The sequence below is a fragment of the Chrysemys picta genome, chromosome 15 (genome assembly GCF_011386835.1).
Source record: "Chrysemys picta bellii isolate R12L10 chromosome 15, ASM1138683v2, whole genome shotgun sequence".
Taxonomy (NCBI): Eukaryota; Metazoa; Chordata; order Testudines; family Emydidae; genus Chrysemys; species Chrysemys picta.
Genome location: NC_088805.1, coordinates 29,484,852 through 29,510,265, shown reverse-complemented (window position 1 = coordinate 29,510,265; position 25,414 = coordinate 29,484,852). Strand labels below are relative to the sequence as shown.

Below are 25,414 nucleotides of genomic sequence, written 5' to 3'. Positions count from 1 at the left end.
GTGCACTGCAAATAGATGTCCCCTAAGAAACAAACATGCACCTCATCTAGCATGACCATGGTGCATCCTTAAGGGGAGTGCAGAGCTTTTACCAGGGTGCAAAATTAAACTATCGTGCAGATATTTAGGGCTGGGTGGACAGGCAGCCTGATCCGGAGAGGTGCCGAGTACACACAGCTCCCACTGTGCTGCACGGCCCTGATCCTGTGATCAGCTCTGCTAGCACAGACCCCTCAGTCTGCGCGTGGCCCCCCGGCGGGCAGGGGTCCACGGTAGCAGATTCGAATGCTGGAGCAGGACTAAAGAGAGCCGTAGGTGCCCAGCCCAAAGAAGTGTCATTGCACATGGGTCATTTCGGAGTCAGGCACAGGTGAACTTCCAGGTTGGGCAGTGGAGCTGCTGCCCTTGCTCCCTGCTCAGCTAAGGATGCGCATGTTGTCCCAGAGGAACACAGGCAGAAGCCCCAGCGTGCCCTGGGGACTGGCGCTCTCAGCCCCCTGCACCAAGAGAGGCACGTTCCCATGTTCAGGTTGTGTAGAATGCCAATCTCTCAGCAGGGCTGCAACTCCTCCAGGGCTACAAGGCCCCAAGTCAAGCCAGGGCCATTCCCGACAGCTCCTGTGTCGGCCAAGGAGGTCACAATGGAGCTACCCACGATGCCCTCTCTGGGCCTGATGCCAAGCCCACTGAAGTGAATGGAGAGAGGCCCCCTGGGACTGCATGGGCTGTTGGATCAAGCCCGCTACGCTCCGAAGCAGACTCAGCGGCAGGAGAGGAGGAGAAGAAGCCTAACCGAAGTCTCCAGCATGGCGGCGCAGAGGGGTATAGCACCCTGGAGCCAGTCCACCATGTGCTTTTGCTCTCGCCCTAGAAATATGCTAACTTGGCAACAAAAGATGGTTGCCAGAGGTCTTGTGGTTAAGGCACTGGGCTGGGATTCAGAAGATCTGGGTGTCACCGTTTCAGGGGAACTGCATCTCACTTTCCCAATCCTCCACTCTTCGTGGTCTCTTATGGGCACCCACGTCAAGGTTTCTGGTGCCCAGCCACCAGCTCTCCTGGGTGGAGACCCATGTCTCGCTCCCTCCTGACCAACCCTCAGGCTGCACAGTTCCCTGCCTTATATTGTGATAGCCCCAGCAAGCCAGACTGCCCAAAAGGCCATTGCCTGCATTTTTCTTTTTCTCTGAAGGCTGTGACCAGCGGATTGCCTGCTTTATAAGTTACCCCACAGCTCCTTCTAAGCAAGCACTTTTATTCTTAAGGTTACACAGAAAACAGATTAAAACGATAGACGTTCCTACACACCTACTAGAAAGCTCACCAGAGGGTCACCCCAGCTCCAGCCTAGGGCTCTGGTAGGTTTAGTCCATCAAAACCCACAACTGGCTTTTCCCTGCGGTTGTAAGTTCATACCCATCTTGGATCCAGAACCAGAATAAACACTGGGCAGACCAGTCACTTCTTTCTAAGCTCAGGACTGTGAGCCTGGCCTTCTGTAATAGCTAATCAGCGGACAGTGACCCTCTCCTCAGGGTGTGGCGTCAAAAGGCTGGGTTTTTTTTGCATAATCAGAGTTTGCATTAACCACTCCCTAGGGATTCCCCAGGAAATCCACTTAAGACTTTTGTCCCAAAAGTCCATACTTGTCTGGCATATTCTCAGTGTAGCCTTTTGAACTCCCAGTTCCTACATCGGTCACATCTTCCCCCCATAGAGGTTACATATCATCTCAGTCAACAATAATACACAAGATTAATACAATAAGGTTTTTTAAGGATATTGCATGGCAGTGCCTAGCTCTGCCACACATTAACATGACTCAGTGTGCCTTAATTCCCCTTCTGTAAAATGGGACAATGATCCTGCTTCCCTCCCACTCCGAATGAGGAATGGAACAAGATGGCGTCATTCAGCCATTTTTTTTCTTTTAAGAAAGTTAAGTTATTGGCAAAACTGCAAAGTGTCCATTCAAACTCACCCGCTGACAGGGTGGAGTTTGAGCCAGGAGAGAAACTGAAACTTTCCCAGACCGAGGCAGGGCAATAAAAACCACAACCCAGCAACATTTTATTTATTCTCAAGTATTGGAAAGGTTTTTCTCCACTAACTAGGGCCCCTCTCTACAGACACCAACTTGTAAAGAAAACAAAAACTATCCAGTGCAAACAGCTCTGATCTGGATAAATAACGTTCCACTATTTCCCTACAGTGCCCATTCCGTTTTGGCACAAAGAAAATTAGGAAGGGCAGTGACATTAAACGAGTCATTTAATTTGGCCATTGGAATCTGCACTCCTCCCAGTTATAAGCAGCTGGATTGTAGTAGGCCCTTCAGGCCCTAATCTAGCATCAGGGCCCTATGGTGCGGGGTGCACAGAGAGAGAGTTTACTATCGAAGTAAATTAAAACCTATGGCAAACATGCACTGTTTTTACCATGTTATCTTCATCTAGAGCAATGTATTTATGCAATCCCCCATTATCTGAGCACCCCACAAACTAATAATGCATTTGTCCTCACTATTTACCTGTGACTTAGGGCATTGATATATTATCCCTCATTTGTAGATGGGAGGAGAGGCACAGAGAGCTTAAGTGACTTGCCCATCATCACACAGATAACCTGTAGTGGAGCAGGGAACTGAACCTGGGTCTCCCATGTCACAGATTAGCAGCCTGGAGCATCTGCTCTCTTCCTCCCACTTGATAGCTGGTTTCCCTAGTGCCACATGCAGCAGCAAAATGAAATCTAAAAAAGGGACCACCTTCTCACATGGTCTGTCTACCTAAGCAGTCAAAGAAATCAACTGACCTTTCAGCCAGGAATAAGCAAAATTCGCTTCTTGGACTAGAACTTTCTACTCATAATGGTTACGCCAACGGCATTTCCTACAGCGGTACATACCGAAAAAAACCCAGAGACCATCCCTGGTGAAATACACAAGCCTTTCTCTGTGCCTATAAATAATAGATTCTGAAGACCTAAATTGCATTACTTCCAGCATCCACGCTTGCTCATTCTAATGCCTGCTGGTGCATTTTTAGCACAAGATAAAGAAGAAAAACAACAGCTCACAGTTGGATTTGTCCAACCCTTTGCACTTGAGCAATAATACCTGGCAGAGCAGACTGCAGGTCTCGATCAGTGGGGTGTGTGAAATATTTAAGTTAACAAATTGAAATATTTTATCCCAAGACTTTGCTAAAAAGATGCTGCCAACTCTTGTATCATTTAAAAACGTCTACTGGTGCTGCTGTCGCATTACGTCAGCCCAACGACTAACAGATTTGTGAGGAAGGATGGGCTTCCAGTTAAGGCACAAAAGTCTGGTCGTCAGGAGCCCCAAGTTTTATTCCCAGCTGCTGTGCCAGTAATATCCTGTGGGACTGGACTGGCTTCTCTGTCCCTCTTTCAAGACCAGTGATGTGGGAATAATACTTGCCCAGTTCATCGGGAATTGTGAGGCTTAGTTCATTAGCGTTTGTAACGGGTTTTGAGATCCTTAGGTGAGACCGTGGAGAAATGCGAAGAAGTATGGGGAATAAAGGTCTCATACACACATCTCTGCACTGTACTCAATGAACGTCTCACCCAATTTGAGCCTCACACCCAGGGCCGGCTCCAGCTTTTTTGCTGCCCCAAGTGGCGAAGAAAAAAAAAAAAAAAAGAGAAACCCGATGGAACTGCCGCCAAAGTGCCTATGAAGAGGAAGAGAGGAAGAGAGGGAGCGAAGGACCCACCGCTGAATTGCCGCCGAAGACCCAGATGTTCCGCCCCAATAACGGATGGAGTGCCGCCCCTTTCTATTGGCCGCCCCAGGCACCTGCTTCCTTTGCTGGTGCCTGAAGCCGGCCCTGCTCACACCCAAGGACGACTCCCCTCCAGTCAATCTGGCTTACCTTGGAAATGTCATATGGGACAAGTCACATGATAGTTTACAACATGGCCACTAGTCCCAGTCCCAGCGATGCTTTGTAAACCAATTCCATCTAAACCTTCGCAGCAAGGTTTGACAATAGGGAAAATGGAGTTTGACTGAACTTTAACCTTTCTGACTGGAAATTTGAAGTGTTCGCGTAGCTTTAAGCTCAACCCCATTAAGGGATGCCAGGGCTTTGCACAGCAAAGACTTTAAATGGACCAGGTCCTAAAGTATTAAAATTACATTGGTGGCAGCTAATGTCATTTTACTTATACAAATTACATAGCTGGATCCTGGTTACTGCACCTGAATAACAGGTAATCTTTGATTTTAGAGATGGGGAAACTGAGGCAAAAAGCAGGAACTTGACTTGCCCATAGTCACCCAGCAGACCAGTGGCAAAGCTAGGAAAAGAAGAACCCAGTCCAGTGCTCTATCTACTAGACCACACTGCCCAGCCTAGGTTTCTGCTCTTGGATCCTCCAGCTCAAGCAAAAAGAGGAATTTTGATCTCATTGAAACAAGCTTTTCAACTATTTCTTTTTAATTGCAAGATTCGTGGCTAAGCTGCACAAAAGAGAACATGTATTTGCTTTGGGATCCTAAGAGGTGATGACATTCACGGGAATAACCTAGCACAGACTATCCGGAGTCAGATCAGATAATAAATCAGAGTTGGACAAGAACTGACTTATCTTAAAATTCTCCTCTTTCCACCCATAAGAATGCCTTTAGTGCTGCCCTCGGAAACAGAGGCTGGGGATTTGTGTTCAGTTGGTGGGAGAGAGTTGCCCAGCTAAAGATGCTTAATTACTCGAGTTTAAGTTTCTTTAGGGAGCCAATTTTTCAATTGCTAGAATGAGATCGTTCTTTTTGCTGGAGCTTACTACTTTATTACATCTTCTTTTAGCATCACACTTTGTGCAAATACAGCCCCACTTAGCCTGAGGATCTCAAAGCACTTTTCAAACATGAATGCACATATTCCGATATCAGCCCTGTCACACTCGCACAATGGTCACCATTCAAAAGAGCTCTTGCCACCCACATAGTGGTATTTGAGATCTCACAGATTTGCCCTGTGCTAAGAATAGGAAATAACGAGACATAGCCATGCGGTTACTTGGCAAGTGATGATTTTCTCATGGGGACTACCCTAAATAGTATTACAGCCATTTTACAGATGGGCAAACTGAGGCAGACGTGGCTTGCCCAAAGTCACATGGTAAGTTTACGGAAGAGCCAGAAATAGAGTTGAGGTCTTCACTCCTGGCCTTGTGGAACAGCCGCAAGACTAACATCGCCAAATCTGTTCTGTATGAGGGAGCCCACAAATCTGCTAATGCATGAATTAAAAGAAAGTCCTCTATGAATTGCCCCAACTTTACCCCAGCATGGTATAATATCTGCTCTCCAGCCTGAAATCCTAGATGTTTATAATGCTGCTGCTAAGCTCTTAATGTTAAATACAGTAGGACCTTTTAGCAGGAACTAATACTATACACACATAAAAACTACAGTAGGATTACAACTTGAGTGCATAAAGGAAAATTCACATAAACACGTTAGCTGCTTATCTCTGTATTTGGGACTTTTCTAAATGTTTTGCTGACTCCATATGATGAGTCTCAGTCTGAAGATAATCAGAGCTTTTTTATTCATTTATTTATTTATTTTGGGGCCTCATATTTGAAACTGGGCAAAATCAATTCAGGAAGCACAGATGCACCCATGCACGAGCATATTTGTCTCTTCACCAGTAGAACAAACACGCAAACCACGTGCAGTCAAAATTGGGTCATCTAGCATGGACTCTCTCTGCCAACTGGCCCGGGTTTTCTGCAGCACACGTCCAAGTACAAAGTTTGTTACTCGCTCGCAGCAGACAGGATACAGAACTTACATTTCTCTACCGTCCACCTCAAGAGATCCCTGACTTAACTGGCATCTTTCCTATCCAGAGATCACAGCATCAAGGCAACATGGGTCAGCAGCAGCCATGAATTCTAGCCTGTATCAAAGCTATAAAGTCACAGGCAGAAGAAAGAGGTGTGGTCTGAAGTTGAGGGGGTCCGACATTCACATCCCCCCTACCAAGCAGGCTCCTGGGTCAGACGAGAGATTGTTCAGTCACATTCCAGTCTCGTAGCTTGGACCAAGAAACATGTACAGTCATGGAGGGAGAGGGGGGAATCTCAGCACTGTTTGGATATTTCCTACTGAGAGTTGTAACTGGTCAGTGCCTTCCGAAGGCAAGAGAAGAGTCTTGCCCTCCCTTGGCATGGCTCAAAGGGAAGATGTGTATTGGCAATGCAGTGCTGTAGGAGGCCCTGATTTCAAAGCCGCTGGGTGGCAACCTGGAGATGTCAACTACCTGGTACTAGCTACCAGCTCCTCCCTGACTACTCCCAGATACTTGGCCACCAAGGCCCTGCCTTACATGCTGTGGGAGAAGTCCCTGCAGCTCAGGGAGTGCACTGCGGAGACGTGCCTCATCTTCCATACTCCAGTCTTGCCATCAGCCAGCAGCTCTTCTCCATGACCAGCACTCCTGCTGCCAGAGGGCAACCCATCCCCCTGGGGCTATGCCCCGCTGTTCTGAGGCTGGGGGAAAGACCCTCTGCAGAATGAAGTTGTATTGTGCCATGAAGTCAAGCAGGGCAAAAAAGCACCAGTCCCATCCCGACCAGCATCCATGCCCCACACAGTTTCAGTGCTGCTAGCAACAGTGTTCCAGACAGGAGACTTCAGCTCAGTGCAGCTCCCAGCCCACCCAAACCCCACCCCACCCCACCCAGTGATCATCTGGAAAACTTCCCAGATTCCACATCTGCTCCTCTAACTTATATCCCTGAGGATACAGCTAACTAGGGAGGCAGCGAGGGTGACTGCGCTGATTCATAGCGAGACGACTACTCTGGTTCAAACCATCGTGGTAACCCCCACACCTGCCCCTCCCAAAAACAGAAGGCTGGTCGCTAGCAACTACACGCTGAAACACCTGCATTTGCCGGTCGGCTCTGCACAGCACAGCGACGGGTGCGACGCTGCTGAGCTCACTGCATGCCAAGCCACACTCCAGCGCCTTGACAGCAGGTGGATAGGAAGAGAATTCAAAGGGGAAGGGGAGAAAGACCACACATAAATGTTAAACAGCTTTTCCCTTTTTGTTCATTCAGCCTCACCTTGGGACTCAGGACCAGATCTTCAGCTGGGGCAAATCAGTGGAGCAAGGCCCATTTACACCAGCTGAGGATTTAGCCCTTTGGTTATTCGTGATAAAGAAAAAGGCCCTCTCATCCCCCCTCCTTCCTCCCACCAACTCCTGGTGAATACAGATCTCTCTTCTGGGGGTTTCCCAGTTCTCTGGGGGTGTCAGTTCTTCGGATCGGGTAGGGTTGTGTTGTGTTCCGAGCATACTGTCAGCACTTAATAAGAACAGTGATACATAAATAATAAACTCGATTTCTGCTCAGTCTATGCAGGATGGGAGCCCAGAACACAGTTGAAACAATACTTGTGCCAGCACCAGGGAAAAAAATAATCACGGAGTCGTTCTCCAGCTACTGTTCTTCAACCCCCTTCTCTTCCTCCCAGGTATCAGGTTGGGGGATTGTATTAATTAGCCCCGGATATTTGGGTGGGATGAACCCAGCACGAAGGCAGTCCCAGCCCCTCTAGGAGTAGGAATAACTAAACAGATGCAGAAGAACAAGCCTGCAGAGCCAGCAATCGTGTGCACAAGAAGCTTAGCATCAAACCCAAAATGCATCACATCACCCACACTTTAACCACCCTCCTCTCAAAGAGATGCCTGTGCAGAGAAGCCACTGAACAGAACAGCTAGCAGCCCGCATCCAGGGCCGGTGCAACCACTAGGCGAACTAGGTGACCGTCTAGGGCGCCTAGTGGTTGAGGGTGCCTAAAAGCCCGCTCAGGCGAGGAGGTGGAGTGGAGGTGAGCTGGGGCGGGGGGGTGCAGGGAGGCCACCCGCAGTACCGGGGGGGGGGACGCACAGGGGAACCGCTCCCCGCCCCAGATCACCTCCACTCTGCCTCCTCCGCTGAGCACAGAGCCCCCGCTCTAATTCTCCTCCAATTGGCGCCGCAAGCCTGGGAGGGGAGGGGAATTAGAGCGGCGCCGGCGTGCTCAGTGGAGGAGGCGGAGCGGAGGTGAGCTGGGGCGGGCTCCCAGGGCGGGGTTAGCTGCCGTGGAGGGGGGCTCCCCAGGCGGGGTTAGTTGCGGGGAGGGAGGTAGCTGCTGCAGGGTGGGCTCCCCAGGCTGGGGGGGCGGTGGGCTGGGTTAGCTGCCGCGGCGGGCGAGGTTAGCTGCCGTGGCGGGGGGCTCCTCTGGTGGGGGTGGGGGGCGTGGTTAGCTGCTGCGGGGGGCGGGGTTAGGTGGGGGGGGCACGCAAGGTGGAAGTTTCGCCTACGGCACGAAACTTCCTTGCACCGGCCCTGCTTGCATCTCTCGTGTCGGTGGTAAAAATGAAGAAGCTTCAGTATTTGAAAGATCATCAGTTCAACAGCCAAGTGCTGAGAGGGGAGCCCTCCATTTCGCACTTCACGCTGTCTGCAGAGATCCAACAGCCAAGATACTGACCCAGGCAACCTGTCTCCCCAGCTTTCTCAGCTCTGCAATGCAGCTTTCTTAAACATTGAACAAGCCTGCTGCTCCTACACCACCTGCCAGCGCCAACGATGAGATAGTTTTTACATTGAAAGCCTAATGCCATTAATCTGGTTAAAGAGAGCAGGCTTTAAAGCTGTGCCTTCAGCTAAACACTGGATAACGTCACATCTGTAGCAGATTTTCTTTTTCTTTTTTGAGTAACTGTCTGGCAAACAAATAAATCGAACTGCAACGCAGGTTCTGGGCTGAATGGTTTTGTCATCACCAAAGAAGAGTTTTCAAACTTGAACAGATCCAAATATCCTCCTGTATCAAGCTGACGATTTTTAAACTAACCCACATTTGTGGTCCTCTCGGCCTGGGAGAATGCGTTCATTTCGATCTCCCAGCAGCGTAACGGAGTTTGAGAGGGCAAAGGAAGGCGCCGTAGAATTGTTTGATAGATCCCCTAAGTTGAGTTCTCTGCAAATTCATCCCAAATGGCATCTGCACGCTTGTGGGGTGTCAGCCAGGAAACCAAATACACTATTATGAAGCTCGTTCCTTCCAAAAACTCCCACCCTCCCCCACAGCTTTGCCCTTCGTTTTTTGGCAGGAACTTTAAAAGCACTCTGAAAAAAGAGCAGAAGCAGCTCTCAGCAAAGTGATTCTTCTCCATAGATTTGCTATCCAGGTGTTCCTTCCGTTCCACAGCATACGCATGCTCACGCCCACAATTATCTGCTCCAAGGGTTTTCTAATCCATTTCTGAAGAGATGGTCTCAATTAGCAATTAAATATGCCATTGTCTCACCAGTCCATCTACACGTGTATTTAACAGGTTTCATCCTACCAACAGAGCATCCTACTTGAATTCAACTGCGCGACTTCACTATCAAGACTGCACTTCCCAGCTTAACGTGTGCTCACCAAAGCCCATAGCGCATGGACTAATGACACCACATCCACTGCCAAGTGACGCTCAGGGCTGTAGGATCGCTCTGTACAGAAGGCTCAGCACAAAGGTAAACTGATTGAGCAAACAGGGCTAGCAATGTAGCACCCTTCCCCTGCGATATTACATGGAAAAATCCATACACACAGAGGGCTAGAAGTGATTTGGATCCAAGCTCCATATTACCTAAAAGCACCCAAGTTAGAGGGTTTTTAGGTAACAGAATCTGGTTTTGACCCCTCTGATATTTTCAGAGATGGGCCAAAATATTGTTCTGACGGGTGTCACCAGGTGGCGCTGTTACACATAGTCTTCCAAGATCTTTTTCTTCACGTTCAAACAGATGTTCAATCTTGGGGAAATATGCTGTGCGGTATTCTTAGTTTTATAATGCAGAGGATCTGGTTAGAGAGCTGTGCAAGTAGCAAGATATCGTAGTTTGTTCTCTGCTTTGGCCTCTGATGGGAGTCAGTTCTTGAGGCAGAATTACTCCCTGAGAACTGGGCATTGTTTTGGGCTGAAATCCCTGAAATAAGAGATGGCTCTGCATGCTGTTTGACCCTCTCTATACCAGGACTGGTGCACATGTGTAAATAAAACAAGTTCTCTTTATCTATATATATTTCAATGACCAAACTACTCCCCTCCAAAAATAAGGCTGGGAAAAGTGGTTTCCCTGTGGTATATACACTATATCATTCACCGTAGTTGTGCATATGAATTGATCTAGGTACCATATATATAGGAGATCTTTTGATACATTCACCATATATTAGCCTATATTTCTTGAGTCGAGCAATGAGATGGAGAACTGAAGCCCTAATATATAGCACAAACTTCTCTTTAACTAGAAAGGCATTTAAAATATTTGTTCATGCGGGGGAGGCTTAAATTACAGAGCAAGTGGTTTACCATCTTGAACAAGTTTTGTGCGGCCCCACTCATCCCCACTATCAATGACCTTTCCTCCCAGGAGCTAAGTGGTAAGAATTGGTTAGCGACAAGCTGAGGAACAGACCCCAAACTATTAAGGCTGGTGTATTTTAGCATCACAGCAGTGACCCTATGGTTAAGACTATGAAAACCACTCCATTCCAACTCCTTCCCAGTAGAACTTTCTCAAATTAAAACCCCTTTAGGACAGCAAGGGATCATGCTTTGTCTCCGCTCAGCGAGAAATCATTTTAGAAAGTTTGGGCTGACTGGGAGAAGTTGATTTTGGATCACACTGCTGGAAGTAGCCATGGTGAAGGGTTTTGTTGTTGCTGTTTTTTAAGAAGAGCGAGATATGTTCCATTAATCTGAATTCAATTGGTGTAGCCACGTCAAACCCAGTTCAGTGGAGCCACGCCAATTTACACCACATGAGGATTGGGCGCAAACAGTCTATTGTGGGCACTTTAACTGTGAATTTCTCCGGTGCTGTAAAGATAAAAGTAAAGTTTGTTTGCAGGAACAGCACCAAATAACCTCCCTGGTTAATTCTCAGCAGATGGCAATGTCTCGGGGTCATTTCCCAGAGCCACTTGAACGGAGGATTCTGTCCTTTTCAGCAGCCACTAACAGAGAGCAGGGGGGGAGGAAGGGAGGAAAAAAGATTTATAGACTCAGGCTTTAAGGCCAGACAAGACCGTCACGATCATCTAGTCCAGTGGTTACCAACCGGTCCATCGCGATAGGGTTGCCAACCCTCCTGCAGCCAACCAGGGAGTTCGGCCACTAACAGTCCGGCGGCGCAGCAGGGCTAACCCAGGCTCCCTGCCTGTCCTAGCCCCGTGCCGCTCCCAGAAGCAGCCACCATGTCCGGCAGCAGCTCCTGGGGGGGCGGGGGGGGGGGCGGGAAGGGGCAGATGGCTCCGCACACTGCCCCTGTAGCTCCCATTGGCTGCGACTCCCATTCCTGGCCAATGGGAGCTGCGGGGGCGATGCCTGCAGACGGGGGCAGCGAGCGAAGCCACCTGTTCCCCCCAGAAGCCACTGCTGGACATGGCGGCCGCTTCTGGGAGCAGCGTGGGGTCAGGGCAGGCAGGGAACCTGCCTTTGCCCTGCAGTGCTGCCAACCAGGAACCACCTGAGGTAAGCGGCGCCCAGCCGGAGCCCGCACACCGAACCCCTCCTGCACCCCAACCTCTTGCCCCACCCGAGCCCCCCCTCACACCCCAACTCCCAATCCCAGCTCTGAGCCCCCTCCTGCACCCAAACTCCCTCCCAGAGCCCACATCCTGAACCCCCTCCTGCATCCCAACCCCCTGACCCAGGCTCAGCCCAGAGCCCCTCCCACACCCCGCACCCCGCCCCAGCCAAGTGAAAGTGAGTGAGTGTAGGGGAGAGCGAGCGACGGAGGGAGGAGGGATGGTGTGAGCCGGGCAGGAGCGTGGCCTCGGGGAAGGGGCGGGGCAGGGGGCGGGGCAAGGGTGTTTGGGTTTGTGTGATTACTGTTATTTCTACATTTTCTTTGAGGTAGAGCCTGGGTTGCACTTAAATTCAAAAAGTGATCTTGTGGTTAAAAAGGTTGGAGACCACTGATCTAGTCTGACCTCCAGCACACTGCAGGCCACAAAACCTTACCCACCCACTCCTGTTCACAGATCCCTAACCTCTGACTGAGTTACTGAAGTCCTCCACATATTGTTATTTGTGTTTCTGTACTGCCTAGGAAGCTTAGTCACTGACCAGGCCCCCATTGTGCTAGGAGCTGTATAGACACAGAGCAAAAAGACAGTTTTTGATTGACTGCATCTGTGGCCTCTAGGGTTACCATACGTCCGGATTTTCCCAGACATGTCTGGCTTTTTGGTCCTCAAATCCCCGTCCGGGAGGAAATTCCAAAAAGCCGGACAAGTCCGGGAAAATAGGGAGGGGTTGTGGGGCTTGGATCCGGGCTGGAGCTACTGGGGCCGGAGCCACTGGGGCTGGCGCCGCTCGGCCAGAACCGGGGCCCGAGCCAAGCTGGGCCGGAGCTGCTGGGACCGGGGTTGGGGGTGCTTGGCCAGAGCCACTCGCCCAGGGCCTGGGCTGGGGCTGGGCTGGAACTGCTTTGCCGGAACCGGGGCCCGAGCCAAGCCGAGCCGGGCCAGAGCCGCTGGGACTGGGGGTGCTCGGCCGGCACCACTCGCCCAGGGCCGGGGCCGGGCCGGAACCACTCGGCTGGAACCGGGGCCGGCGCCCCAGGGCCCGAGCCGGGCCGGAGACGCCGGGGCCAGAGCTGCTCGGCCAGGGGGGCCGGACTGGGCCGCGCCTCCTCGCGCCCCCCTGCCACCACCCCAACCCCAGCTTACCTGCTGCTTGCCTGTTTCAGGCTTCCCGCGAACATTTGATTCGCGGGAAGCAGGGGAGGGGGAGGAGCAGGGGGCGGAGCGTTCAGGGGAGGGGTGGAGTTGGGGCGGGGACTTTGGGGAAGGGGCAGAGTTGGGGTGGGGCCGGCGTGGGGAAGGGGTGGAGTTGGGGGCGGGGCCCCGTGGAGTGTCCTCTTTTTGTTTTTTTTTAAATATGGTAACCCTAGTGGCCTCTCTGCGGAGCCTGCCAATTAAGCTGACAGCAGGTGACTTTTTTTGGTTCGCAGTGGTTTTTACGAGGGGGAGAATAGGACCACGCTCATTTCATGTAGCTCCAGTCCTCAGGTACCCACTGGAGTTTCCCCTTTGTAAGCCTTACAGGGATTCTTGCCATTTTGTAAAAGTTTTACAGCTCTTGGGTTTTTGGGATCAAAGTTTTCATTGCTATTGATACACCCTCTGCGACCGAGCATGATGTCAGAGGAAAGAGAGAAATCAGGGTGTCAGATGGTTTGATTTCTTACACTAACAAAAGAAATCGTTAAAAAATTAAGGGAATTAGTTGGGGAAGTGGTCTGGACTGAAGAACTCAAGGATCTGAATGTGGAGGAGGCCTGGAATTACGTTAAGTTAAAGTTGCAGGAACTATCTGAAGTCTGCATCCCAAGCAAGGGGGGGGGAATCGTAGGGCAGGTTGCAGACCAAGCTGGATGAGCAAGCGTCTCAAACACGTTAGCAAGGTGGCGCTCATCTCCCGGAATCTGATATAATATGGAGCCAGGCCCCGTGCTGGAGGAGACAGCAGTTAAAGGTTTTGACTTCAGTAGAGTCATTAAAGAGAGCTGTAGTCTGGGCTAGATTCCTGGTAATGAGATGAAACCTCAGTACTTTCAAATTAATTATAATAATATTTTGAGTACCGTAGTGCCTAGGATCTTTCAGCATGGACCAGGACCCCACAGTTCCCCAAAGAATTATACTGATGTGAACCCAGGATAGAGGTGATTTTATTCTTAATTTTGGGCACGACTGATGTCCAGCTTCGTGTCTGATCAGTTGATTTGCAGAAAACCCCAAAGGATCTAGTTAGGGAGAAGGATTTCTTGTAGCTAAAGAACAGGACGGGGACTGAAGTGACCAGACTTCTAGTGCCAGGGTGCCACCAGGTTCCCATGTGACAGCAAGGAATGTGTCCTGTGTGACAAATGCACCATGAAACCAGTGATATACCTGAAGTCCATCGATGATATTTTAAGCCTCTATCCAGAGGATACAACTCCGTCATAGATTTCCACCACAACTTCACCCACCACGGCCCATCCATTAAACTCTCTCTGGAGCTCTCCCACACCAGCATCGACTTCCTGGACATGCTGATCAGCTTCAACAATGGAACCCTACAGACAACTATACACAAGAAACCCCTGGATTCCCACACCTGCCTTCGTAGACCCAGGAACCATCCAAACACCCTAAGAAATCGGTTATCAACAGCCCGGCACTCAGATACCACAGAATGTGCTCCTTACACCTTAACACACTCAGAATCTCTCAAACATGGACACTCCACTAGAGAGGTAGATCGCATCATGGAATAGACACCCCAATACCCCGAGAGAACCTGCTTTGATACAGAAATGAAAGCCCCTCTGACAGCACACCCCGAGTTGTCACCTACCACCCCACACTGGAACCCATATGGGGAACCATCAAACAACTACAACCCATACTCAATGGGGACCCCATTGAGAAAAATCTTTCCTGACCCCCCACCCCGACTTCTGGCCTTCACACAACCCCCCAACCTCTCCAGGCTCATCATCAGAAGCCAGCTCCCCACAGACCAGGACACACCAACTCAAAGCAGCACCAGGCCCTGCCAGAACAACCGACGCAAAACCTGCAGCCATAGCTCCAGTGCTACAATGATTAACACCCGCCACAACACACCTTTTAAGATCCACGGGTCCTACACGTGCCTATCACATAATGTGGTGTCCCTCATCCAGCGCACTATGTAGGTGAAACCAGACAATCACCGCGCTCTCAAATGAACTCACACAGGAAAATGATAAGAGACAAGAATACCCCATTACCGGTGGGTGAACACTTTCCACAAAGCAATCATTCTACATCTGACTTATCAGTCCGCATCCTCCAAAGGAAACCTGCACAACACTTCCTAAAGATGAGCCTGGGAGCTTAAATTCATTACTCTGCTAGGCACTGAAAATCACGGACTGACCAGAGACACTGGATTTATGGCTTATTACGACCATCTGTAACCCACTAACCCCCCTTTCTGTTCTAGGACTAGAAGGGTTTTAATGGGCCACTTCACCTTGAATGGTCCCCTAGCATGGTTGTTAACTACTTACGCTGAGCTATCTGTTTGCGATTGTACTTAGCTGGGACGCTCTCCACACCCTTCCCAGATTGGAAGGAAAGCTCGTCTCTCTCACCAACCAAAGTTGGTCCAATAAAAGATATTACCTCACCCGTCCTCCTTCTCTCTGGCAGCAAGGAAGTCCCAAGGGGCCCCTGATTTCAGGTGCCCAATTAGAGACAGCTGGAGCCCAATCTGCAGAGGTGCGAGCACCCGCAGCTCCCATTGACTTCAGCTGGAGTTGGGGACGCTGAGTACCACCCCATCCCCCGTGTCTCAAAGCCCCCAGAAAGCGAAGGATCCTCAATCAGGGGTCACGCTGGACGATTCTGTCCTTGATCTCTCTGTGCCTCTGGTGTGCTTGACAGTAAAATGGGGACGTTATCCCGTGGGGGTGGGCTGCGAGCAACTGATTGTGATCCACAGGAAACAAGCACTGCAGAAGTGCGAAGGATCATAAGTAATCACCAGCATCAGAACCCCTGCAGACTAGAGGACTGTCTCCATCAGGCTACAAACCCAGCCATCTCTACAGGCTCCTGAACTCTAGCACCCCGAGTACGAGAGGATTACAAGCCTACAATGCAGCCACCGCTGGATCAATTCTCTGAGCTTGAAGGACAGCAAATGTGACGGCCGTTCAGTTAAATAACAGGACGACTAATTTCATGGCTACTCTTGCTGAAAATCGCTGGAACGCTGCCCAGTGCGTCTCTAACTGTGCGACCACAAGGGTGTAACACGACTCCCAAAGCACTTGTGCAAAGGTATCGCTTTAAACAAAATAAGCCCGGCTCCTATAAATATCCCTCAGGGGCATTCAGATCTTCGCCACCTGTTTTCTGCCCTCCTGTTTTCTCTTTGTTCCTATTCAGATCCACAGGGACCCAATAGGGATCGCAGTGCCAAGGAGCATCCGCCTTCAAAATAAGCCTCGGTGGATACTGGTCCTCTGTCCTACTGTCCTCTCCTTGCTGCCTCGCCGGGCTTTAATCTTCCTGCATTTTGCATACCAAGTTCTGCAGAAAGCAGCTCTGCGGCAACAGATTTGGGGGGATAAAACCCTGCCCGTACACTTTGTTTTATGGGTACCCCACTGATGGGCATAGGTGACTATATAAAGGCAAGAGAGACTATTAGGCCAGGTCTACCCTACAGACCTATGTCGGTATAACTACATCGCTCGGGGTGTGAAAAATCCACACCCCTGAGCGACGCAGTTATACCGACCTTAACCCTGTGTAGACAAGGCTATGTCGATGGGAGGGCTTCTCCCGCTGCCATAGTTACCGCCTCTCAGGGAGGTGAATTACCTATGCGGACAGGAGAGCTCTCTCCCGGTGCGTAGGAGCATCTTCATTTAAGCGCGATGGCACCGATGCAGCGTTTGATGTGTAGACCTGCCCCAATTCTGCTCGCACTTCCAGTGGTGTAAATCACAAGTAGCTCCACTGAAATCTTATTCACGCCAGACCAGCTCCCCTGAAGTTAACCAAGTAACGCCAGTGTAAGACCAGAGTCCAGTCCAGAGAGATTTCGCTAATTCCCCTTTCCATATCCCCATCGCTTTTGTTTAGCTAATGCCTTCTTGTCGGCATTCGACTACATTTACATAGCATGCGACATGCGGAAAATGTCTTTTTCCAGTCAAAGTTTCCTGTCAGTCTCTAGACAAAATAGAACAAAGGCAGCTAAGCTGTGGGGAGCGGGACATTTTATTGAAGCTGTGCAGTGACATTTTTCAAGTAACTCCTTCACAAACCAAACATCATTATAACGTTGTCATGTGAATTTTCTCCAGTTGATTAATAGCAGGGAAAACAAAACAAAAAATCAGTCTTTGGTTCATCTGACTGATCTATGATTGCTAGGTCTTGGGATCTCTAGCAAGACAATAGTACGGTGTAATTTAAGCCTGCATTATATTATTAAACCTGATGGCAGCATTATAGTTACTTATATCAAAGCTGTTGTGACAATTCTGGCTCTAAAGCGCTGCTCAGATGCAGTTCACTGCACTGCTATAATGCACCTCTCTGGATGCTAGCTCCTGCAGAATAGCGAAGGCACCACGGTGAAAGGAGGGGGCGGGGGAAATCACTCACAGAGCACCTGATGCCTGCCTAGAGCTGCGAAAATTAATTGCCTTTATTTAAAAAAAAAAATGTTCAGCAAAATGAAAACTCCAAAATCAGGTTGACACTGGATTTGTACAGGGAGAAAAGATTTGGAGACAAATGTTCAAGAGGGCCCCGGGAGCTGTCTGTCTGCGGAGGATTTGTGGGAGCATGTTTGTCGACACAGATCGGGTAAATGCACCCGCAAACCAGGGCGCTGTACCCCGGTGTGTGTGCCGTTACGGAGGGTCTTTTGAAAAGGGATCTCTTGGCAATATCTGGCTGCAGTGAAAGGCGGTCTCAGATACTACTGTGATGGAAGCCACATCAGTATCTCAATAGCTGCCTTTCGGCCCCAGTGACCAGGAAAATGATGCGAGATCCAAGACCACAGAAAAAGAACAAATTACAAGATGAAGGAGAGAGAAACCTCAAGTGCCTTCCAGGAACGGACTTTTCCCTTCTCTGGCTTCCAGCTCCCTGTTGGCCCAGTAGCAATTTTGTCAGAGGCGGTCTTGGGTCAGATATTAAAACAATCCAGAAATATAATCCTACTGCCTAGACTAGAAATCACAGCCTGATGGTGCAATGACTGTCCACGGAGGACAAAGTCTAAAAGATGGCAACATTCAGTTGATCATCCCTGGTGATCCAGTGACCAGCAAGGTACAGGTCTGTTTAAAGTTTACGCACCTCTGCAGACCACTAGGAGGATTAACAGAATCTTTATCCCGAGATCAGCGGCTGGAATGAAGCCCACTAGTCCATCAGACTCAGGGACTTTAATCAGCCAAGCTAACGCCCCCAGGGAGTTGAGTTTCCCAGATTTTGTGCCAGAGGGTAGGTGGGATGAGAGGGTGTGGCGGGGACAGGATCAGCATTTTCTCTTTCAACACCCAAAACACACAGAAGCAAAAATGTTTAATTTCGTGCAGATTTTGCCCTGACCTTCCCCCATCAGGATTCATCAACAGAGCAGTACGTGGGCAAAAAGGGGGCCACACAAAAACATTTTGATTCCATTTCAAGTATCCCCAAATCCTAAGCCCTGTTCGCAAAGTAGGAGCGAGGAGAAAGAGCTATTCCTGAACATGGCTGCAGCAAGGTATTTGTTGTGCTGGGGTACCTAAACGCCACCCTGGGCCTGAGGGGGTTAAAAGGCAATACGGGGCCCAGGTAGACCCATCCCTCCAGGCCTGCCAAGCTGCAAGGGCAGGTTAAAAGGAGCTCAGAAGCCCAGGCAAGGGAGGGAGGGGTAGACAGGCTATTCCAGAGAATTCTTCCCCGGGAAGCCAGACAGAAGGTGGAGACTGAGAGGGGACCACAGGGTGGGTAAGGCCCCCAGGCAGAGCCTTCTCCAACCATCACCCCCTTGGAGAACCAGCAGGTCCTGCTGCTTTGGACTGAGAGATCATAGGTAGGAAGTAACCCAGGGTGGCAGACTTAGACTTTCCCCAGAGAAGAATCTGCCAGTGTTACCTCCCACAGGGCTCTCTGGGGAGGGAAGCCCTGGGTCCCCCTACCATACCCCACTTAAGGGCAAAGTCCCAGATGCAGCAGGGGAGGCCCAAACACTCCCAGCCTAGGGTTCGGAACCAGGCACCGCTACTGCCCCCCAAGAGAGAGAAAGAGGGTGGAGGTCAGATGTGCTAACCTCCAAGCACCCTATCACGTTATTTTCCCAGCCTCACAAACCCACCACCATAATTAGTACCAACTGTGACCCTTGTTCACAATTTCATTGAGAAGCCCAGGAATGACTAGAGATGGACTGGGAAGCACCACGTTGAGAGATGTGCAATTGCTCAGACGCCTGCCTACTCAAACATGAAGCTCTCTGCTTGCAGTGATTCATTATTACTGCTAATTAGCACTAATGATGATGGTAGTTTTCATTACACAGATACCTGTGTACCAGGAACAGACTGAAGACACTCCATAAGGATCAACAGTTGTCAAATAGTAACTTTTAGTCACCACCAACTTGCATCCTATTCAAAGTGATGATGAAGCGTTGAAAGAGTCACGTGCCATTTTCAGTCCCATGACCAAGGCAGCCCCTCAAATCACTCCTTTAAACCAACTACATAGACTCCCTTCCTAACCAACGCGTCCAGCCCATGCAGTTTCTTTCATCTTAATAAACTTAAAATCAGCGGGAATTTAAATTTACACACACACCACACACACACACGCTCACAGCTGCAAATATTTGCTCATATCCAACGGCAAGGCTAGCAACAGCCAACCAAATTCCAGCCTTAAACTCCCCCGAGGCAAATGAGGCACCAGAGACAGCAAGAACCAAAAATCTTTTCAATTCAGCATGTCTCTTTTTTTGTAATACCTGTGAATTGACAGACATTACAAAAAGAGAAATTATTACTGGGAAATATAACTCAGGTACAAAGCATGGATATTATTTATATCCAGACCAGTTCACGTCTTTCTCGCTCACACACACAAAATACTTCACAGGTAACAGACACACAAACCAAAGTTGCCATTTTGTTGAGCATCCTCGTCTCTCACTGGAGTCAGTGGGAGTGGAGGAAGCTCGGCAGAAGACTCTAACCTAGGGCAGCTTGTGAAGTTAGAGGAGCCATTAGGTGTCTGTATCACTCCATAGCATCTTTTTTTTTTTTTCAGGAAAAGGAGCCAAAAATCATTGAGACCAAGTCCAGGTTCTCTGGGTTTAGGGATATTTTGAGGCCTAATTCAGGTGATTTATTACCAGCCTACTGCCCTACTCCATTGCTTTATGTGGATGCTGCTTTTCATTTATGTGAATTTCATGCTGTTGAAAAGTGCCAGATTTGAGCCTGGAATCTCCCGTTTATCCACAGGCCAGGCAACATCAGTGTAAACTTCCCCAGTCCTGCCCCTCACAGCTTGACCTGGACAGAGGGGAGTTTAATATCCATGTCCATTCTGACCTCAGATTCTCTGCTGAAGCGACCATTGGGGTCCAGATGTGTTACAGATCTCTATCCATCAGGGATATCCCAGGGACAGCAAAGGGCTGATGTGAACAGGTGACATGGAGACTGAAGAGCTCATGCCCCGTTACCAATTGCTGGAGCTATGGAGTGCTACTTCTGTGGATGACCGAGAGGATGCTGGAATGAGCCAACAGCCTGCTACTGGTACAGGGTCTCTTTTCCAGAGATGCCAAAAGATATCAGAGCCCTGCAGCAAACAGCAGCCTGGCGAGAGAGCCCACAATGAGGGCAGTTAAAGGATTAACTGAGCGTGTCCATGCTGGCATAGAAGCACTTGAGATTCAGGGATTGTTTCAGCAATTCCTAATTCGGGCCTAAGCCTAAAGCCCTTACTCTGTTTTACTCCACCCCCGTCCCTGAGGAAGGTCTGAACCTAAACCTCATGAACTGCCCCTTATATCACAGCTGAATAGCACCAGGAATCCCTAAGAGCCGATGAACAATGTGTCCTCCAATCCATCCCAGCATCAAAACATTAACAAGATCTATTTCCATGCCATATTACAGCACAAGCTCCGGCTATAAGTAATTAAACCCAATTATTCATCTGTTCTCCTCATCATATCCACTGTGGAGAATTGTCCTCCAAGCTCTGAAAGCACAATCTCACGGGGGGGGGGGGGGGGGAGTCTACTCGGTGCACAGACCTCAGTTTCCAGGAACGGCATAACACTGACAAAGTTCAAAGTATAGAAGCATTCGGGTGGAGCCATCTGGTTCAGATTTTTAAGTGGCAGACCAAACAAACATTAATAGCTGAAACCCAGCTATTTGGTCCTTCGATTTTATTGATTTAAATACTGCCTGCTGGCGAGCAAGACAAATAAAAAGGCACAGAGAAGTTAGATAACCCTGGCCTGATTTTAAATTACCTCGTTATGCTATAAAACTTAGCAGCTTTACCACATTCCACTTGCTTTACTGCAGTATTTTGCCCGCGGGAGTTAGGAGACTATGATCTTGATGGTCTTTTTTTTTAAATGCTCCATGCAAGATTTTGTACGTTCAGGGCGCGTGGTGGAGGAGATGCACTAGCAGAACAATTGAACCAATTTGAGAGCTACCGCATTAAAAGCCTTGGCTGAATAGGAGGCTAAGAGACCAGGACCACTGCAATACACAAATCAGACTAGTGAACTCTCAGTTCCAGCAGGGATGGGGAGGTTTCTACATCGCCACCCAACGTTATCGTATTTTAAATGCCGTCGGGTTTGCCGTGATCAGCTCTGATACAGTAACTACTGTTCGCTCTGTGCAATGTTAGCGCACCATTTGCTGTTAGCACTAAAATAGGAAGGTAAAGGATATTTGGGGTATTTGGGGTATTTAATAAAAAAATCTAAGTTGCTGGACAATTTCCCCCTGCACTGGTCACCATGATCACTGCATAACCACAAAATCCATGATCAACATTTCTTTGAGACAGAAAATAGTTAATTCCCGGTATATCCCTCTGTCTACATTAAACTAGAACAACACACTACAACTTATATGCAATTGGAGAGGTGAATGCTAATTTCACATACAAGTCCTGTTCTTTTGTAAAATTTCATGCTTTGTGAAACCAGTTTGTTAAAATGTAGGATTGGGTGGGGTTTTATTTTTTTTCCCTTTGTTTTCCAAACAAAAACAAAGCTTTTGATAAAAACACCAGTCCTGCCCTCTAGTAAAACAAAATGGTCACATTAGCCACATCTGCAGTGTTTTACCTCCCTGGAAATAGTCATAGAGCAGAAGTAGCCTAGCTCTGAGGCTGCTGACCAGTTTACATCACGTCCATTCTGAAACTTTCCCTACATCTCTCTATTTGCTAGGCGTCCCCCCACATAACAGAGGATCAGGGGGTGCAATGAAAACATGCGGTCAGCTGCTGTCAACGGCTACATAAGAATTCTTTTCCTTTATGCTATTCCATTAAGCCCCCCAAACTCACCACCCTTAGGACCATGAACTCTGCAACATTCTCACCATGGCAACAATCTTCCGTCCCTCCAGAAAGACAAGCCAGCCAGCAAGTGGCAGAGACACTAGAGAAACTGCAAGGAAATTGACACACAATTGCTCCTGAAATCCATGCAGGATTGATTACCCCCTGCTCTGCTGAATTTGAAAATCCAGTGCAATCATTTAAAAAAAAATCAAGTCTCCTGTTTCCTTAGACCGCACACATTTTTTCATAGATACTTTTCCAAGGGCTAATGCCCCACACTTAGCACTTCCCCAAATCTCAGATCTTTAGTCTCCGAAGTGAAAGACTCTTGTTCATACCTGTCTCACGCCTGGAATATTCAAAATATTGGAGTTTAAACCTTGCCAGAGTTTTGGTACAGACGACAGGCGCCATCCATCACTCACTCTTTTCCTTACACTTCAACCCAGATCTTTATTTTTTACACTTGTTTAATATTTTAGCTACTAGAGATTATTTGCTTCCCTTCCTCTCCTCTCCTCTCCTCCCCCTCCCCCCCCCCCCCGCACCCGACTCACTTTAATTTGAGGGGCTACGGTCTCCTTTTATGAATGACAATAGTGAAAAACTCTTTTAAAAAAATAAAGCCTCCACGGTTGATCTCTAGCAAACACAAAGGCGATTTCGCCAGGTTCATTCGAGCGAGATTAACCCATGAATTACTGACGTGCTGCAAGGTTCATTTTCTGTCATAGGCGTTTTGTCTGGCGCACCCAGCATCCTCCTCTCCGGCGAGCAGTTTGAAGCCCAGGGCATCTTTTAAAGAGCGAGCAGCACATCCCAATGGTGCGCAAAGGCCCCGGAATACGGTACCTTTCCAGACGCCAGTGTATCGAGCGCGCCCGCCCCAGGACAGACGGGGGACCCGCTCCCGTCTGAAATGCCAGGGTTAATGGACAGGGGGGCTAGCAGACATCTCAGGCAGGTTACAGGCGTTCAGCTGGGGATCCTCCCCCGCTCCCCATTTCCAGGGGGGAGCCCAGCTCAGCGCGCAGTGGCTGCTGCAGGGATGCAAGAACAAAGGCTCCTAGACAAGTTTGGCCAGCGGGCGGCTCCCCCGCAAACTAACGCCCGAGCCTCTCCCCGCACCGCCCCAGCGGGGACAGCCCCGAGCCCACCGTCCCCACCCGCCCGCGGGGTAAACAAACCCTCGCGCCGCGCCACGGACTTACTCTCCAGCCCCGGCCAGCGAGCCGGGTCTGCAGCCGAGCGGGTCCCGCCCGCGATCGCTCGAGCCTGGCGGGCGAGCCCGGACCCTGCGTGGGGAGAAGCGGGAGCGTTTACCTGGGAGCCGCGAGTCCCTGCGCCCGGCCGGTGTATCTGGAGGCTCCGCGGAGTTGGCGCCGCTTCCTCCCGCAGCGCAGCACGGCGCAGGCGAGAGCGGCTCCAGCCCACACCCCGCCCGGGGCCCCCGGGGCGCGGATCGGGGACCGGCTGCAAGGGGCGGGGGTGGAGCGACCTGCCCCCAGACCGATTCCAGCGGGGAAGTCACGCACGGGGCGGGGGGTGCCCCCAAAGCGGTGGATCAGCGGCGCTGCCCCGGAGCAGCGGGCGCTCCTCCGGAAAAGCGGGAGTCGTGTGTCCCCCCCACACGCCCCCTGAGCCAGGCTGCTGGGCTCGGGGACGTTTCACTGCCTGGCCCGGCTCCTCCAGCTCCAAGGGGGTGCTGGGTTGGGGGGCGCAGAGCACGGGGAGGGGCGGTGACCTGGGGAAGCTGAAGATCGGGGCGGCCGAGGGTGTTTTCCTCCCACTCACCCCCCGGGGCTCCAAACGCACCTCCGGCTCCAGCAGGACACGACGAATAATCGCCTCGCCCCCCTCTCCAGCCTGAATCGGGGCTTAATTTTCAAGGGCTGAGCCCCGGCCCCTCTGGGCTTGGCCAGTCAGAGCCCCCGCCCCTTTGGGCTTGCTGCATCAGTTATGAGAGTAAAAAAATTGCTTGAGCCCCGGGCACCTCTTTCATTACAAATTAAGCACTTGCCTGAATGCAGGTGGGGGAGGGGATCTGCAATCCTCTCTCCCGAGCAGTTGCCACTTTGTTTTGCCAGACTGTAGCTTCTGAGAGTCTCTGTACCTGCCAGCAGGGCCCCAGGCTGCACCCAGGAACCCGGACTGAGGGTCACCCACAGCTGGGAGTGACGGAGGTCGCTTGTTCCCAGGTAGTTCGACCTCCTAGAGACAGGAGAGAGCCACGAAATTTGGATGCGACCTTCAAAGGTGGGGGGTGATGCTCTGTTCTGTCCCCTCTGCTCCATCCCCCAGAAGATCAAAGGGCCAAATTTCCAAAAGCATCTAAAAAAAGGAGCCAACGTCCCATTTTCAAAAGTGACAGAGCGCTGGGTGTGAACCTAAGCGCCGCTGACATTCAGTGAGACAACTCCCAAGAAAGTAGGTCCCAGAACATTATGGCCCTTCTGAACATTTCACCCTAAGCACCTTTCAAAGTGTGTTAAGTTTATCAGGAATGAGGAACTGTTGCACCCGAAGAAGAGTGGCCCCTGATGGAGTTAGTCAGGAATAGACCAAGAAAACAAGCCCTTAGTGAGTAGAAGGAATCCTAGAGGATCAGTACTGTTGTCTCGTCTCTCTCCCCCTTTGGATCTGGGCCAGTAGTTCTGGGCCATCTTTAATATGCTGTCTGGTTATAGTGTTGTGGCTACATAATCACTGCCCCCTGCCTCCCTTAGAAACCAGCCGTCTCATCACATACTTTAAACCAACCAGACCTTGGCTCAGGTCACTGGATGCTGCAGCTGGCCCCAGTTTGGAGTCATAATCCGGATCAAAGTGTTTAACTGCTCCTGCCTTACAAAGTGGAGGGAAGCACTAAATAAATAGCATGTTTTACAAGGACTACATCGCCCTTTGCAGCTTCCCTTGGCTGTTGGGTCACGCCCAGACAAAGCAGGCTGGATTGTCTGAGGTCAGAGACCTACCCCGACCTCCACCTCTAGGTCAGTCATTGGAGATGCATGCTGGCTCCCAGATGGGGTATTTTCCCGCCCATTTCCTGCTGTTCTCTGGACAGGAGGCTGCAGGGCCTGGTGCCATCACGTACGTTGTGGCCTGTACGCTTTCTGCCTGTCCCCCACTAACGGAAAAGCAGCAACGTGGGTTTAGAGACATTGTCGGGCCTAAGCTGTTGTTCCGAACTATTGGAATTCCTTTGCATTG

At 50.1% G+C, this 25,414-nt stretch overlaps 1 protein-coding gene across 6 annotated transcripts in view; it reads right to left on the bottom strand.

The window, feature by feature from the left end:
- The window catches only part of RPH3A (rabphilin 3A), a 114,261-nt gene extending 90,034 nt beyond the window's left edge, over nt 1-24,227 (bottom strand). For 2 of the 6 annotated variants that reach the window (XM_065568803.1, XM_065568808.1), the window contains exons 1-2: nt 24,017-24,130; nt 23,413-23,496 (exon numbers count right to left, since the gene is read on the bottom strand). The gene's annotated coding sequence lies outside the window, so the exon portion shown is untranslated. Of the gene's footprint in view, nt 1-23,053; nt 23,497-23,524; nt 23,659-23,995 lie in introns of those variants that run through there. The other 4 variants (XM_065568804.1, XM_065568806.1, XM_065568805.1 and 1 more) reach the window with 4 other exon arrangements.
- Between the last annotated feature and the right edge of the window lie 1,187 nt (nt 24,228-25,414).